Source organism: Schistocerca americana, chromosome 8 (assembly GCF_021461395.2).
Source record: "Schistocerca americana isolate TAMUIC-IGC-003095 chromosome 8, iqSchAmer2.1, whole genome shotgun sequence".
Classification (NCBI taxonomy): domain Eukaryota; kingdom Metazoa; phylum Arthropoda; class Insecta; order Orthoptera; family Acrididae; genus Schistocerca; species Schistocerca americana.
Window position 1 is genome coordinate 452,087,111 of NC_060126.1, and position 18,256 is coordinate 452,105,366.

An 18,256-nucleotide genomic window follows, 5' to 3' on the forward strand; every position below is an offset into this window, starting at 1 on the left:
TGTAATCTCGTGTTCTCGCCCAGCACGACTACACAGTGACTGGTTTAACATCACGGTTTGTTGTACGGTACTAATACGTATGATTTGCAAGAGCCCCATTTCCCAGTCGAATTATCTTTGCCAACCGTGTCATTCCCTTTTACAGATCAGTTTCATGACTCATTTCTATGCTTTTGTTGCGTGCTCCGTTAGAAATCTTATAATGCCGTTTATAAATTTGTGCACACTAACAGTTGTAATAAATATTGGGACTTATCTGTTCCAAGGCTTTGATTTGTGATTAGTAAATCCCTTTCATGAAGACAGTTAACAGTAAATAATGGGAACACTAGCGCATGTAATCCTTTTACCATTGCCGTTTACCATTAACTGCGATGGTCAGATTCGTTGTGTAACTTTTATTATTGGGTTTCATGGAGGGATCTGCCAGTCAGAAGGCCCAGACTGATGGAGACCAACTGAGAGCTCACGCCGGTATTTCGCGAACTGTCTGCCTGTAGTGTCAGTTATGTGAAAGTGTGCGAACGTTTTGTAAATATTTACGTATCCTGAAACTGAGGCGAGACTTGGGTACGAGCTCTGTATTCACCTAACCGGCTGCGGAAAACCACCTAAAATCCACATACGGGCTGGCCGGCATGCCAACACTCCCGCTGGGCGGGTTTTGGAAATTTGTGGTAAGCTTCTATGGGACCAAACTGCTGTGGTCATGGGTCCCTGGACTGACACACTACTTAATCTAACGTAAACTAACTTACGCTAAGGACAACAAACACACTCATGCCCGAGGGAGACTCGAACGTCCGTCGGGTGGAGCTGCGTGAACCGTGACATGGCGCCCCAAACCCCGGCGGCTCGGGCAGGTTTGATCTGTGGCCGGCGCTCTTCCCCATCCTAGAGGCTGGGCTGTTACATGCACGAATATTCAAGCTGTTAAATTCCACATAAAAACAGAAAATAATGTTGCTGCGACGTGTTTTCTGTTAAGAACTACAACTGACCTGTTACCTCTGAAGTTCATATTAGAAATAAACCGCCTGATTAAAAAAAAAAAAAAAAAAGTGATGTCCACGGAACACACGGCTGGATGTCAGTGTAACTTTATAGTATTACCACACCTTCTATGAGTACGTAAATGATTAGAGCTAAAATCCTCCGTGACAGGTAGAACTACCACCAGAGTGCAGTAGTGGTTGGCTGGATGGTTTGGGACAATGGACCAAACAGCGAGGTCATCGGTCCCATCGGTTTAAGGAAGGATGGGGAAGGAAGTGGGACGTGCCCTTTCGAAGGAAACATCCCGGCTTTTGCCTGAAGCGATTTAGGGAAGTCACGGAAAACTCATAACAGGATGGCCGGAAGCGGGACGTTGTTCTTGAGAATGCCAGTCCAGTGTGCTAACTACTACGCCACCTCTCTCGGTTGCGTTAGTGTTGTTCGTGTTCAGTGCTATTACCGGTCCTGATAGAGTGCATAAGTGGCGTGAATAGCGCCAAGTGTTGAGTGGTCGCTGTGAAGGACACAGAGATGCCGGGTACTCGTGTGAAAATAACGTTGTCAGCATCTGACTGAGCTTTTTTGTACGTCCGTCCTTGTGATTGGACATCTGGGGAACTACCACCGTTCACTATTGTAAGTAAAGGGAGCACCTACAGTCGTCCCCATGATATCATCTACTATACAGCTACCATTCCCGGCGCTTCAGTGCACCAACTTCAGGTCTTAGCTTGTGCTGAAGGTGTTAAAACCATCGGTATACACGATGCATCAGGGGTCAACATTACTGGTTTATGCAGACTACTTGTAACTGTGATGTCTCTCCAACCATCAACTGAGTTGACCGTTGATGGTTGGAGAGATATCACACTTACAGGTAGTCTGCGTAAACCAGTTATGTTGTTCACTGGCGCATCGTGTGTATGGATGGTGTTAACCCGTTCAGCATCAGTTGCGGCCTGAATATGGCGCACTGAAGCGCCGAAACTGGTTCAAAATGGCTCTGAGCACTATGGCAGTTAACATCTGAGGTCATCAGTGCCCTAGAACTTAGAACTACTTAAACCTAACTAACCTAAGGACCTCACACACATCCATGCCCGAGGCAGGATTCGACCGTAGCGGTCGCGCGGTTCGAGACTGAAGCGCCTAGAACCGCTCGGCCACACCGGCCGGCCCGAAACTGGTAGCTGAACAATAAATGACATCATAAAGACGGCTGTAGGTGCTCCATTTTCTTACAAGAGTTTGGAAGCGGTCTTATTGTCGGTGGTCTCCATTTGGCCAGCTGGTAGAATCGTGCGAGATCCAGGTTTTGGTGCGTGACAGCGGCCTGATGTTGGACAGTACGGGGACGTGAGGGCATGCGTACTCGTTGTCAGGGTTCGGATCTACCACGTCTGACGACCGCATGGCACGATCCTCGCTGTGAGCCTTTCACAAGTGCGTCTAGCATCTGAGAATAAGTAATGGACTTGCTGCCGCACTCTGTGTCATCCCGCGCAATTGGTCGGAGGCTAGCAGAAGCCGTTCTAGGGAAGGACCGTCCCACGCGTAGGCTGCCGTCAACAAGACTACACAAAAGGCGGCGTTTGGATTGGAGCCGCGACCGGGAAGCATGGACTGCTGATGAACGTCGTCGCCTTGCGTTCATCAGGAAAACGTGGTTCTGCACTGTCTTGGAAAGACCACAGTCAATAGGGATGGCAGCGGCCTGAGGAGAGGTCCTGTTCTTTCACTGTTTCGAAGGGAAGCGGCGTTTTACCTGATGTCGTGGTGTGGAGAGAAATCGGGTATTATGACTTGAGGTCACGGCTTGTAGTGACTGAGGAAGCCTGACGGCGCAACGATAGGTCACGGACACCCAGCGTCCTCATGTGTTGCCTCCTAAGCTGCAGTATAGTAGCGTCATTTTTCAATAGGACAGTGGTCAGGCAGAAATGGCACGTATTTCTATGAACTCGTGGCCAGCGAAATCCCTAGATCTGACGCCGATAAAAAACACGTCGGACACAGTCGGACATTTACGGTTACATGACTACCCTGAAATTCACATTCAGGTGCTTGAAAGAATGCATATCGAACCACTTTCATACAATTTCTCTGCGGTCCACTCTCGAACAGCGCGAGGGAAAGACGAATACTTAAATCTCTCCGTGCGAGCTCTGATTTTTCTTTGTTTATTACAATGGTCATTTTTCCCTCATGTAGTTGGGCACCTACAAGATATTTTCGCTGTCGAAAGGGAAAGATGGAGACTGAAATTTCGTGAAAATATCTTGCCGCAATGTTTCAATGACTGCCACCCTACGTCATATCCGAGACACTCTGTCCCCTGTTTTGCGACACTGCGAGACGGGCTGCCCTTCTTTGAACTTCATCGACGCCTCCGTCAGTCCTATCTGGTACGGCTCCATATTGCTTAGCAGAAGTCTAACAGAGGACGGATAAGCGTCGAAGACGAACGAGCTAAGAGTAGTCAGTGTCTAATGGATATGTTGCATCTTCCAAGCGTTCTGCCAATAAAACGCAGTCTTGGTTCGCCTTCCCCACAAAATTATCTGTGCGATCGTTCCACTTTAAGTTATTCACAATTGTTCTCCCTAGGCATTTAGTTGAACTGCCAGCCTTTGGGTTTGTGTGATTTCTCGTGTCACCGAAATTTAACGGATTCCTTTCATTACATATGTGGCTGACCTCTTTTTTTTTTATTTATAGTCAGTATAGCCATGTATGGAAGTGAAACGTGGACGATAAATAGCTTAGACAAGAAGAGAATAGAAGCTTTCGAAATGTGGTGCTACAGAAGAATGCTGAAGATTAGATGGGTAGATCACATAACTAATGAGGAGGTATTGAAAAGAATTGGGGAGAAGAGGAGCTTGTCGCACAACTTGACTAGAAGAAGGGATCGGTTGGTAGGACACGTTCTGAGACATCGAGGGATCACCAATTTAGTATTGGAGGGCAGCGTGGAGGGTAAAAATCGTAGAGGGAGAGTAGGTTGCAGCAGGTACTGGAAGATGAAGAAGCTTGCACAGGATAGAGTAGCATGGAGAGCTGCATCAAACCAGTCTCAGGATTGAAGACCACAACAACAACAACAGTCAGTTGCGACTTTTCACGTCATACAGATATCTAAATCATTTTACAGCTGGTTTTGATCTTCCGATGACTTTACGAGCATCATGTGCAAACAACGTAACACATCTGCTCAGGTTGTCTCCTGAATCATTTATATAGATTAGGAGCCGTAGAGGACCTATAACACTTCCTTGGGGAACACCAGATATAGCTTCTGTTTTACTCGATGACTTTTCGCCGGTTATTACGCACCTCTCTGACAGGAAATCATCTCCGCCCCAGTGCCAGCATCCGGAACATCAGTGACCAGTTACAATAATTGTGGACCAGGTTGCCTCAGAAGAGGATACCGCGGGTATTGAGACCCATCTCAACCGAATCAATGCGTGCATCCAGACCACGGGTCTCAAGCTGCCAAGTTCCCGGCATCTGCTGTTAATTGTTTACGAAAACAGCAAAAATTCTGAAAGTGGGTATTTTAGCTACAACGGGGTTCAATGACAATTTTCCGCCGGCACTGTCTGTCGTAACTTGTATAGGAATATTCTTTTATTTTGTCTTTTTCACTGTTGCACATCTCGGCTATGTATCCATTTTCAGGTGTAGCGTTCAAATCGTCAGACGGGCATATTTTGATGACAGTCACAAGTTACGTTGGTCGTAGAATGTTACCAACCGTATTGTAATAATTGAAATAACTTGACGTACCCTCTCAACCAGTGAGGTTTCATTTCGTTTGCTCCTCGGCTTCTAGGCGCTTCACTTTGTTTGTCTGCATTATATAAGAAGCAAGAGTACGGTTTGTGCTCCCGTCAATGACGAGTTCTCCGGACACGAAGTTGAAGCACGCAGAGCGGTTTCCACTGCGTCACTTTCAAAGAAACCACACTGCCATCTGCTGTAAACCGTTTAGGAAAGCAGCAGAAATCCCAAACGTGGATATTTTAGTTACGACGGGGTTCAGTGGCAAAACTCCGCCCCGGTGGCTGTCGTAACTTGTATTGAAATACCCTTTTATTTTGTATTTTTCACTGCCGAACATTTCGGATGTGTATCTATTTTCAGATGTACCGTTTAAGTCACAAAATCAGCATGTTTGGATGACAAATGGTTCAGATGGCTCTGCGCACTATAGGACTTAATATCTGAGGTCATCAATCCCCTATAACTTAGAAGCACTTAAACCTAACCAACCTAAGGACATCACACACATCCATGCCCGAGGCAGGATTCGAACCTGCGACCGTAGCGGTCGAGTGTTTCAAGACTGAAGCTCCTAGAACCGCTCGGCCACACTGGCCGGCCGTTTGGATTACAGCCACAACTAACGTTGGTCGTAGACTGTTACCAATCACCTGGAGCTTAAGAAAGAAAAGCATTGTGAAGTCTTTTCCATCAACTGTTTACTGATGAAACTGTTTTTATACGATGTAGTGATGAAAAATGTAGTTGTGAACTAAATAATGCAGCGGGTACCTCGCACCCAGCGGCGCCTAGCGGTTTACTCCACTTGGTTTCTGATTTGTTCCGCGGTGGCAGTATCCATTTGTCTCGTCGTTAAGAATATTGACGAGAGACAATGCATCTATTAGATAATTTTCCATAACTGACATAACACTGATAAACTAAAAAAATATTTTATTCGCTATAGTATGTCTCTAATCGATGACGAAATGTAATATATTTTTATATCTTTTGATACCAGTTTTGTATTGTATTTTATAGCCTTTGAAAATGATGGAATGACAGACGCGTAAGACGATTTAGGAAATTACGAAAAGTGTGGTCAAGACACCTGAAAGTTATTGAAGTGTATCCAAATGGCCGCTTTATCTCATGACGTTTTCACGATAATCGCAAGGAAAATAGGTTTAGCATCAGTGACACAACGAGAACTAAAAAAAATCTTTTATTTCACTTACAGAAAATAATACATAGCGAATAGGTCATTCGTTTTCTTGGTACTTAATATGTTGGTCAATGGAAGACTAGTAATGTTTCCTAAGTTGTGAAGATTATGGAGTTTGAACCCCAAAATCAAACATACATTGTTTTATCCCGTTGTGCTGCATAACTGTTGAATTGCAATGATGTCATCTTACATCGCGCTGTGGTGGTTCTTCGTGAGAAACAGGCTTCCCTGTGTTTGTTACTTACGGCTAACCTTCAATTCTCAGCTCAATACTCTTCTTTATGTATCTGGGTATTATGACTTGCTTTGTAGGTTATAAAACACTGCTTAATTTCTAAAATGTGAGGTGGTGAATCGAGGGGTGTGCTGACCACATGTCCCACAGTATCTGCATCTGGTGACACATAAGGGCTGAGGATGCTTCCCGCGGATTGCATCCTTCATTGAGCCAGACAGATGGAAGTCGTTGCGAGATCCGCACTGTAGGGTGGATGAGGAAGCACAGTCCAACGAGATTCTGTGAGCTCCTCCCGAGTGCACAGACTTTCGTGAGTCGAGCTGTGCAGCGAGGTGTTTGATTGTGATACGTCGATCACCTCGAATGAGAGTGTACGCACGTTCCAGCGTTGCAGGAGGCACAGATGTGTGAGGCCGGCGGGCGCGCGAGATAGAGTCTGCGCGACCTTGTTGCGATGGCGACGGACGCCTCGCTCAACGACTCATCGTGCTTTTGTTCACTATCTCGGTAGCCATTCTGCAAGCGCCCGCGTATATCGGCGGTGCTCTGTGCACGGAACGCACCTCTGTAACAGACGTCATGTTGAAGGCTAAGTAGAGCGCCGCCACCTATCGGAACCTCATAAAAATGAAAGGGCTGAAGAGGGAATATTTCACGATGCCTCACAGCAAATCCCAAATTTTTTCAACCGAAATTGGCCGAATGTTACATTACATATCGAACACCCCTCGCACCTGAGCAATTTCCAAAATTTTGTCGGTGCTGTTCGAGCTCGTCCTGTATTTAAATATCCGCGCGGGAATCCCGAAATACACTCCTGGAAATGGAAAAAAGAACACATTGACACCGGTGTGTCAGACCCACCATACTTGCTCCGGACACTGCGAGAGGGCTGCACAAGCAATGATCACACGCACGGCACAGCGGACACACCAGGAACCGCGGTGTTGGCCGTCGAATGGCGCTAGCTGCGCAGCATTTGTGCACCGCCGCCGTCAGTGTCAGCCAGTTTGCCGTGGCATACGGAGCTCCATCGCAGACTTTAACACTGGTAGCATGCCGCGACAGCGTGGACGTGAACCGTATGTGCAGTTGACGGACTTTGAGCGAGGGCGTATAGTGGGCAAGCGGGAGGCCGGGTGGACGTACCGCCGAATTGCTCAACACGTGGGGCGTGAGGTCTCCACAGCACATCGATGTTGTCGCCAGTGGTCGGCGGAAGGTGCACGTGCCCGTCGACCTGGGACCGGACCGCAGCGACGCACGGATGCACGCCAAGACCGTAGGATCCTACGCAGCGCCGTAGGGGACCGCACCGCCACTTCCCAGCAAATTAGGGACACTGTTGCTCTTGGGGTATCGGCGACGACCATTCGCAACCGTCTCCATGAAGCTGGGCTACGGTCCCGCACACCGTTAGGCCGTCTTCCGCTCACGCCCCAACATCGTGCAGCCCGCCTCCAGTGGTGTCGCGACAGGCGTGAATGGAGGGACGAATGGAGACGTGTCGTCTTCAGCGATGAGAGTCGCTTCTGCCTTGGTGCCAATGATGGTCGTATGCGTGTTTGGCGCCGTGCAGGTGAGCGCCACAATCAGGACTGCATACAACCGAGGCACACAGGGCCAACACCCGGCATCATGGTGTGGGGAGCGATCTCCTACACTGGCCGTACACCACTGGTGATCGTCGAGGGGACACTGAATAGTGCACGGTACATCCAAACCGTCATCGAACCCATCGTTCTACCATTCCTAGACCGGCAAGGGAACTTGCTGTTCCAACAGGACAATGCACGTCCGCATGTATCCCGTGCCACCCAACGTGCTCTAGAAGGTGTAAGTCAACTACCCTGGCCAGCAAGATCTCCGGATCTGTCCCCCATTGAGCATGTTTGGGACTGGATGAAGCGTCGTCTCACACGGTCTGCACGTCCAGCACGAACGCTGGTCCAACTGAGGCGCCAGGTGGAAATGGCATGGCAAGCCGTTCCACAGGACTACACCCAGCATCTCTACGATCGTCTCCATGGGAGAATAGCAGCCTGCATTGCTGCGAAAGGTGGATATACACTGTACTAGTGCCGACATTGTGCATGCTCTGTTGCCTGTGTCTATATGCCTGTGGTTCTGTCAGTGTGATCATGTGATGTATCTGACCCCAGGAATGTGTCAATAAAGTTTCCCCTTCCTGGGACAATGAATTCACGGTGTTCTTATTTCAATTTCCAGGAGTGTATTTCAACGCTTCACAGACGGCGTACGGTGCGACAGACGAAGAGTGGCGGAAGCGTAGGCCACCCGGCCAGCACCTGCCGCTGCTATTAGCGCTCACTTGGGCTGAGCTGTCTTTACGTAATGAGGGACGGCGGCACCATGGCAGTCGCCGCGTCCGCTAGTCCGGAACTGACACTGGCTGCGCTACGGCGCACTCTGTCTCTCGTTCTCTGCTGTGCTCTGTTCACCGCTGCCTTAAGACGGAAGTAAGCACTGTGCTACGTATTCCTCCGCGTCTGTTTTGACTTCACTGCAGTCTGCTTCCCAAGGAACGTACATCACGCCCTGTAGAGTACAGTCGCGTACTTAGGATTATTATAGTACATTTGTGCTCTAGCCTCGCAGCTCGCACATCTCTTTGACGGCCAGCATTTAAACTTGAGCCACGATGTTTTCAAGCCAGGAATGGCGACTATCGCCCAAACAACAGGTTTCCGGTTACGTCGTTCTTTTTTTCTTCCATACCAGTTTAAACTGACAAAACAGCTCGAAATTACAGTTGTCTTAAACAAGCGATTTTCGAATTTTTTATTCTTATTATTTTATGTAATAAACGTAGAAAGCCGCGCGGTGTGGCCGCGTGGTTTGAGGCGCCTTGTCATGGATTGCACGGCCCCTCCCGCCGGAGGTTGGAGTCCTCCCTCGGGGTGTGTGTGTATTGCTATTAGCATAAGTTGGTTTAAGTAGTGTGTAAGCCTAGGGACCGGTGAACTCAGCAGTTTCGTCCCTTAGGAATTAACACATTTGAACACTGAAACGTAGAAATCGAACAAAGACTGAAGAATTTTGACTCTGTTTCAAGATAAATAGAATCAAAATTTTAAACTAAATAGGCAAATAAGACAGACCTCAGACAGACTCACAGACGCGATCAGAAAAAGAGACTAACATTCTATGGACACACACATAGAATGGACAACAACAGTCCCACAAAGAGGATTTTTGATATAGTAAACGGTTCAATCAAAAAATCAGTTGGTTTCAAGGTATAGAAGAAGACCGCCGGCCGGTGTGGCCGAGCGGTTCTAGCCGCTACAGTCTGGAACCGCGAGACCGCTACCGTCGCAGGTTCGAATCCTGCCTCGGGCATGGATGTGTATGATGTCCTTAGGTTAGCTAGGTTTAAGTAGTTCTAAGTTCTGGGGGACTGATGACCTCAGATGTTAAGTCCCATAGTGCTCAGAGCCATTTCAACCATTTTTGAAGAAGACCTAAAACAAATAGGGATCAGTACTGAAATGATAAATGAAAGGGACAAATTCAGCAACAAAATAGTGAAATGAAATTTTACGTAAAAGAAAGGAAGAAAAGTGGCACAATATGGACAGGAGCAAAGGAAACAGTAACATAGCCAAAGAATGCAGAGGTTTTGGGAAGAGAGAAGGAAAAAGAAAACAAGCAAAAATTAATAATCTTGTAACATTCAAGTTAACCACTTTGTTGAAGGCAGAAATGTGTAATAATAATAATAATAATAATAATAAATGGGCAAATAAGAGATAACTTAGTTTGTCCACCGTTCACTGTTTTTCTCGAAAAGTAATAAGCGACTGAATTCTACAAAAAGCACCAATATCCTCCTATTGATTCTAATTTTTAAAACCTGTTCAAAAACATGTTATAGTCGGGGATCAAACCACTAAGAGTTACGAATAGTCAGTGCTAAAGAGTGAAAATTGAGCTTGAAGAAAATTTTCTTGTTAATCTATCCGTTTTCAAGGGATAGAGGCGGTTAAAGGCATGTTATGCAGACAAAGGCAGCAAATGGTTGAAATGGCACTGAGCACTATGGGACTTAAATTCTGAAGTCATCAGTCCCCTAAAACCTAGAACTACTTAAACCTAACTAACCTAAGGACATCACACGCATCCATGAACGAGGCAGGATTCGAACCTGCTACCGTAGCAGTCGCGCAGTTCCAGACTGTAGCGCCTAGAACTTCTCGGCCACTCCGGCCGGCACAAAGGCAGCAGATCAGATACTTTCTATTTTGATTGAGTGAACTATTTTAAAGTTTTTAATTTATTACTGATACCTTCCTCTTTTATTACTTCATAGAAATAGCAGAATTTTTTTTTAATGTTTCAGAGCAAATGAACGAATGCAAATTTTACGAATAAAATCGAAAAATTTTAACACATCTGCTATAGCTAGTTGATATTTTAGTTTTTTACTTCGTTATTAGTAAAAAATTAAAAAAAACACCTTTTATAACCAAGACCAAACAAATACCAAAATATACCGCTTATTCAAAACTAAAACACCGGTATCGGTTTTCGCTGATAGGTGTTTACCACTGCCGCTGAGATCTGTGCCAGGTGAAGATTAGGTTACAGCTGTAGCATTAACACATCGTAAGCGCCGAAGAACAATATGTGATTCGTAAGACCTATCAAAAGCAGGCAAACAGCATAATTTCAAATTCCGTTTTGTACAACTTGTTAGAATAATGAAATAATATACGGTAAAATGCAGAAATACGCTCCGCAAGGGAGATAAGAAACCGGAAGTTACGAATGAGAACAGCCAGTAGAAAAACCTGTCGCAAACACAGGACATTATTTCTGTGTAAGGTGAGCGTAATGTAAAAGCGATTTATTGAAATTTTTTACTCTATAACCAAATACTGAACCCACAAAAGGCGATGGCTGGTAACCTGTCTCAGTTCCTTTCGTATCTCAGTTTGAGGAATCCAGTGCACAACGGAACCCGTCATCTATAACACTGATGAGAAGCCGATGAATAGCAGCATCCAGAAAGCATGTAACATCAGCAGCACAGCATATTTCATAAAATTTTCGCATTTTCCTAACACTCGTCATTGTCGTTTTCTCATCTTGCCAAGAACAGACGGTTCACTTGCTTTCTGTTTCTCTTTTCACAGAAATAATATACTCGACACAAACGCTGGTTGGTGCAGAAGTTACTTCTGAAGTCTACTGTATCAGTAACAACTGATTTTTTTTTTAATTCCTGGAAGAACGTAAACACATAGTGTTTCTTACTGTTTTGTAGCTGTTTTCCGCACATATGTTTCACTCCAGGACACGTACCAACTAGAGGCATTTTCACAGCGTCACACGAACATGGTCAGGACAGAGAACTCGAATGTACAATTAGGTCTGAAGAAAGAACTAAATGAGTTAAACATTTAACAAGGTAGGGATAGAACCTGAAGTAATGAATTTAATGTTGTGCAAAGCATGGGGACGTGAACCTGGGTCTCTTGTTTAATAGGCACGTATGCTATTCAGAGCTCGAGGTTCTTTCTGTACCAAAGACAAAAATGAGACTCGGTATGTCTCCGCGAAAATGTAATTATATCAGATCAGTAGATCACCTATATCTGAGGTACAGGCAGAATTTCCCCATTACGTACAAAGCTGGGGTGCTGTTCCAGTGTCGCAGAGCATCGGCGATACTGACGATTTAAGAAGGCGCAAACCAAGATGGCATGAGTTGTGAATTGAAGACATTCGTGGAAAAACGGGCTAACCCTCAAATGTAAAAGCTTAGAGATAAGTGTTGCCATCTGCTGCTGGGTACAGGAACTATCAAAACTGACATTCGTCTCACCCCTAAATATCACATTAGGAGATTTAGGGATGCGACCAATGTCAATTTTGATAGTTCCCGTACCCAGCAACATTAAAGTACTGTGCTGTACATGTTAGCCCTGTATTTAGCCATATTTGTAATTTTTCCTTTAGGACTGGTCAGTTTCCTCGACGATTAATGCACTCAGTAGTAAAGCTGCTTTATAAAAAGGGAGAAAGGGATAATGTAGACAATTTTAGACCTATTGCTATGCCTTCAGTGTTCGCAAAAATTATTGGAAAGGTTTTGTATGTAAGGATAATTGGTCACTTTATATCACATGATTTGCTATCAAATGTACAGTTCGGCTTTAGAAGCCGTTTAACAACTGAAAATGCTATATTATCTTTTCTGTGTGAGGTACTGGATTGGTTAAACAAAAGGTTTCGAACGCTAGGCATATTATTTGATTTTACTAAGGCACTTGGTTGTGTTGATCACAAAATATTTCTCCAGAAGTTGGACCATTACGGAATACAGGGAGTAGCTCACAATTGGTTCACCTCTTACTTTAGCAACAGACAGCAAAAGATCATTATTCACAATGTTGACAATGGCTGTGATGTGGGATCTGAGAGGGATACGGTCAAGTGGAGGGTGCCTCAGAGATCAGTGTTTGAGCTACTCCTGTTCCTTATTTATATAAATGATATGCCCTCTAGTATTACAGGTAACTCTAAAATATTTCTGTTTGCTGATGACACTAGCTTGGTAGTAAAGGAAGTTCTGTGCAACATTGGCTCGGTTTCAAATAGTGCAGTTCTTAACCTAAGTTCATGGCTTGTAGAAAATAGGCCGGCTGAAGTGGCCGTGCGGTTAAAGGCGCTGCAGTCTGGAACCGCAAGACCGCTACGGTCGCAGGTTCGAATCCTGCCTCGGGCATGGATGTTTGTGATGTCCTTAGGTTAGTTAGGTTTAACTAGTTCTAAGTTCTAGGGGACTTATGACCTCAGCAGTTGAGTCCCATAGTGCTCAGAGCCAGCCAGAATACTGCTGCATTCACTTTCAGTAAGCTGCTACTCGAATACAAAAATCTTAGCAGTAATCCACGCACTTTCAAATCGAAACTGAAGAATTTGCTCATGTGTCACACCTTCAATTCTGTCGAGGAGTTCCTTGAAAAATTAAGCTGATTCTTGTTGTATTGTTGATTGCGTTTACTTAAACTTACCGACAGATTTTTTTTCGGGTTCATAAACATTTATTTTCATCTGTTATCACTTTTATGTTGTAATTTCATGTACTGACACGTTCCATGACGTTGGAGATTTGCTCCTCAATTTGGTCCTACGGAACTTGAAGTGTAAATAAAATTAAGAAATGTGGTTTAGGTGTACTGCGCCGAAGGGAAGTCACTGAGGGTGATGAACGGGTGCATTTGTTTACATCAGAGTTGAACTTACGATGCACAGAGTATAGTCAGTGGCATCACCAGGGTATGACAATCGGGACACCTGATCTGCTCACTGTCTCATGTACATGGCTCTAACAAACGTAGATCTGAAAAATATATTGAATGGAACCGAATACCGACCACTGACAGCTTCGCCCTTCATACGGGATTCGGTGTGCTGGGCAACGCAGTTCTCCAGCTATTTCAGTTCACATGCTGGTTACGACGAGGCTGATGGTTGGAAAAGATCAAGATCTCACCGGAATGAGATAACGACAAGCCAACAGAAATATTCTAGACATAAATTTATTTATAAAAAAATATGCAGGAACACTTCCCCACCCACCTACCCACCCACTTACCCAACCACCCCTCACACACACACACACACACACACACACACACACACACACACACACACACACACACACACACAAATACTGACAAGGGTTTATATATACATTTTAAACAACATGAGCACTCCGATCATAGGTACCAAATGAGAAATACATCAAGTGACAGTCACACCACCATTCAACCACCGATTCGTATTTAGCATCACAGCCTCATATCTGTCAACGTCCATTTTCAGTTCTGCCGCAGGAAGTGAGGGGCACTCCATACTCTCAATATTTTACACCTCATACTCTGGTAATAAGTCCTTAACCCATATGACTTCCTCCAAACCGGTCACGAATACAAACGATACTGGCAGTACAATTGCCACTTAACCATTCACTGCTACCTCCAGTCAAACATCCTCTACGTAATTACTGTGGTTCTGATGCATTTCTGTGAATCACTTTTCGGAAATTATATCCAGATCATATCAACAGGGTGACGTGCAACCAATAATGAAATTGCTGGAAGCAACTACACTACTGCCAGCGTAACATCACTTCCGAAAAAGCAAATACATTTATATAGGCAGTCTCCAAAAGGCACCAAATCAAAAAAAAAAAAAAAGTGTGAGAGATGCCAGCCTCCACCTAACAGTTCATTGGATCTAATAAGTAAATATTTTCTTGCAAAAAGTAACAAATATCTTAGGTCATCTAATCCAGCATTTTACACCAAAACGTACCAAATCCCTTTGAACTTTCACAGCAAGAACTACCAAATCCTCTTTGACTGGTCAGTTTGTGGAATTTTTTTTAAGTCACTCTTAAACCCATTTTGTGGTGCAAATAATATTAAGTGTATTCAATGTATTTCATTGCTCTGTGACAGTTGTGCATCTCAAAGCAGAAATTATTGTATTTTATTTCTGTTGTGTGTGACTGGATGGCGATATGGATTTCAAATGGTTCAAATGGCTCTGAGCACTATGGGACTTAACTTCTGAGGTCATCAGTCCCCTAGAACTTAGAACTACTTAAACCTAACTAACCTAAGGACATCATACACATCCATGCCCGAGGCAGGATTCGATCCTGAGACCGTAGCGGTCGCGCGATTCGAGACTGAAGTGCCTAGAACCGCTCGGCCACAACGGCCGGCTATGGATTTCAGATTGAGTGGTTCTTTCCTGTACGTGGTCATTAATAACGCCTGTAGATAGGTCTTTTGGTATTGTAGAAAAGAAACTCGAAAACTTGAAAGTGGATTGCTCCCAGATGAATATGATTGTGTATTTTAAACAGTAGGAACAAATCTCTCACTGAATTCTTATTTTTCCTTGGTCAGTTGGTAGGAACTCAGTAAAAATTAAAAAAAAACATTGAAAGTTAATGAGACTAAATTTCGAACAATTCATCATGCATGAGCGTTGTTGGTCTCCATGCTACCTAAACAATGACACAAGTGTGCAAACACAAAATAATCAGAAATGGTTTAAGGCATGATCGTATTTTCCTCAAGTAAAAGATTTATCTAAAAATAGTCATTTACAACATGCAAAGATAAATGACCTGGTATCCCTACTATCTGCAGTGTGTTATGAATTGAACCAAATCTGTTTCTACGAAAGTGTGGCAGACGATAGTGATGTTTGAATAGTTTAAATTCATTTGCAATAAATGTCGCAAAATATATTAGTATTGACTATTGTTTGTTCATGAAGTACAGTTCCTACACTTTTAAAATAATTTTTGTGAAAAGAACAGCAAATACAAAATTAAATTCCTAATAAATGTGCAATAATAATGAGGAGTGCCTTAAATTTTACTAAATGACATATCAGTGGGTCCCAGACAGACTGTATGTCATATATGGTTTGCATACGAAAACTTCCTTGCAGTCAAAGAGAATGGTATATATATCGCAAAAAAAGCAACGAGTAATCTCACATTACCAGAAATCGAACACACCTCCGAAGCAAAAGAGACGTTTCCCTCACCTTGAGTAAGATATCTACCTTCTCCAATGCACACACCACTGCAGTTCCTGCGTGTGGTGAGCAGCGGGTGCGCCTTTTATATAAAATGTGAGGCCATTCCGCTTCACAGTAGTAGGATGGGATGATATGGCGATAGCAGGAGAGATATTACTACACTTGAGCTACACTCCAGACCAACCAGGTCAAGGAAAAAATTTATGAAGATTCCACTCTTTGGAATTCGAACCCAGGACTTTCAGGGGACAATGACAGCCGTGAGGACAGTTGAGTTACGTCCACCATCTTGAATTTCTTCAGAGGAGGGGGCGGGGTCAGGGTGATCTTGGAAGGTCCTTAGGACCATTAGACGTGAACAACGACATCCACCATCTTGAATTTCGTAACAGGATGGATCTGGGACAACTATTCTGGTATACCCATCCCTTTTAATGACGTAAAAATGAAATGATCGTATGGCATTGTTGACTGGGAGGTCCCATTCCGGTTCGGCCGCCAAGTGCATGCAAGTTTTATTTCAGTCGGCGCCACACTGGGAGACTTGAGGCCGATGATGAAGATGAAGTGATGATAAGCACAATGCAACACCCAGTCCACGAGAGGAGAAAATCTTCAACTCGGCCGGTAATCGAACCCGGGCCAGTAGATAGGAGGCAAGCACGTTACCACTCAGCTAAGCAGGCGGTCTCTTAGTGACGTCATAACTGCTAATAAGTAGTTGGATCACTGTTGGAAATTGGCAGAAGAATTTTAATTTCAAAAGTTACTACGTCGATGTTATTATAATGGTTAAAAAAATTATCAACTGAGAAATAATGTAAGTGCGAAAACGAAATGGAGGAAGACGCCATTTCAGAAACCATGAAGCAGTGTGCAGGCTAAAATTTATCGGAATTGGGACATATTGGCACAGTGCGTACAGGGAACGCACAATTTTGTAGCTACGAATAACTAGATTATTATGAGCTCCAAAGAGCTCCACAGCAAACCACAGGGCTTATAGCAGAGAGAATATAGCTATCAAAAACTGGTCTAAAAGTGACGACTGCGGCGAGTCACATAGTGTTACTATCAGACAACTGCAACTAACTCTTAAGACAATATAAATTACTAGAGGACAGAGGCGGATACAATTAAGGACCATAAACGACGCGAACAAGAGACGGTGATGAGTTCATCTGTTATGCCAGAGCGATGAGAGACGCAAAGGGAAATTCCTCATTAAAATCTCTGCTCTCTACGTCACGGCAAAAAATATTTATGACAGCAGATAACCTTCTAGAGGAGTCGAAGTTCAAAACGGTACAAGAGAAAAAGAAATTGAAAGAAATTGAGGATTACCAGTTGGAAACTTGTCATAATGTTCATCAAATTATACATTATTCCTTTTAAAATTCATTGCAAATAGAAGAAAGCCGCCATAGACATTATAGGCTAATTTGTAACAAAATAGATCTTTGCTGTCGATCATTGTTTACTACTCTAATCTCTAATAACTGATTTAATAAGTCTGTTTGGCTCTTTTTCTACTTTGCCCTGTGCCTTGTAGTTGCGTGGCGTGCTTATGGACTGCCATAGCTCTTCCTTCGACTGTCACACCTTAAGTTACTATGATACTTCCCATCTAAGAAATGTGACTACATCTGCTGTATTTGCCCATTCCTTGACATTCGAAGGATGTGCGACGCACACTTAATATAAGGACTGATACTACCTTCTAGGCAGTCACCGTCACTAGTTTGTCAATTTCTACTTTCTTTCTTTACACTTATACTCACGAATAAACTTTGAATGGTATGTTTTTTGGCAATCACTTCACTTCTACACAAGAAGGTAATTATGAACCAGAATTCTACACGGGGAATGAACCACGCACTTCATTAGAAAACTGGGCAGTTCACTAACTGAGGCCTATTTATTTCGATACATTTACTGAGAAAAAGTCAACCACAGAAAAGATATTCAAACTCTGTGTCGGATAACCAGTATTTTTAAAAGTTTTTACGTAATGAATTTGATTAGTTGCTTACTGGAACTGATGTGTTGTAGTCACAGTTTCTGTTTCCTCTACCGGGGCTTCACAGAGCTTCTAGTAATTTTACTCGCCGCCTTCTATTACTTTCTCGACTACCGTCTGCGCCGGTATCTCTCAAATTCTCTTTGTATTTACTGTTACCAAACAAATTTTCCCTTCCGTCGTAAGTGAGCATACAGAGAACCATAAATCATCCAGAATGAGATTTTCACTCTGCAGCGGAGTGTTCGCTGATATGAAACTTCCTGGCAGATTAAAACTGTGTGCCCGACCGAGACTCGAACTTGGGACCTTTGCCTTTCACGGGCAAGTGCTATACCAACTGAGCTACCCAAGCACGACTCACGGCCCATCCTCACAGCTTTACTTCTCCCAGTATCTCGTCTCTTAC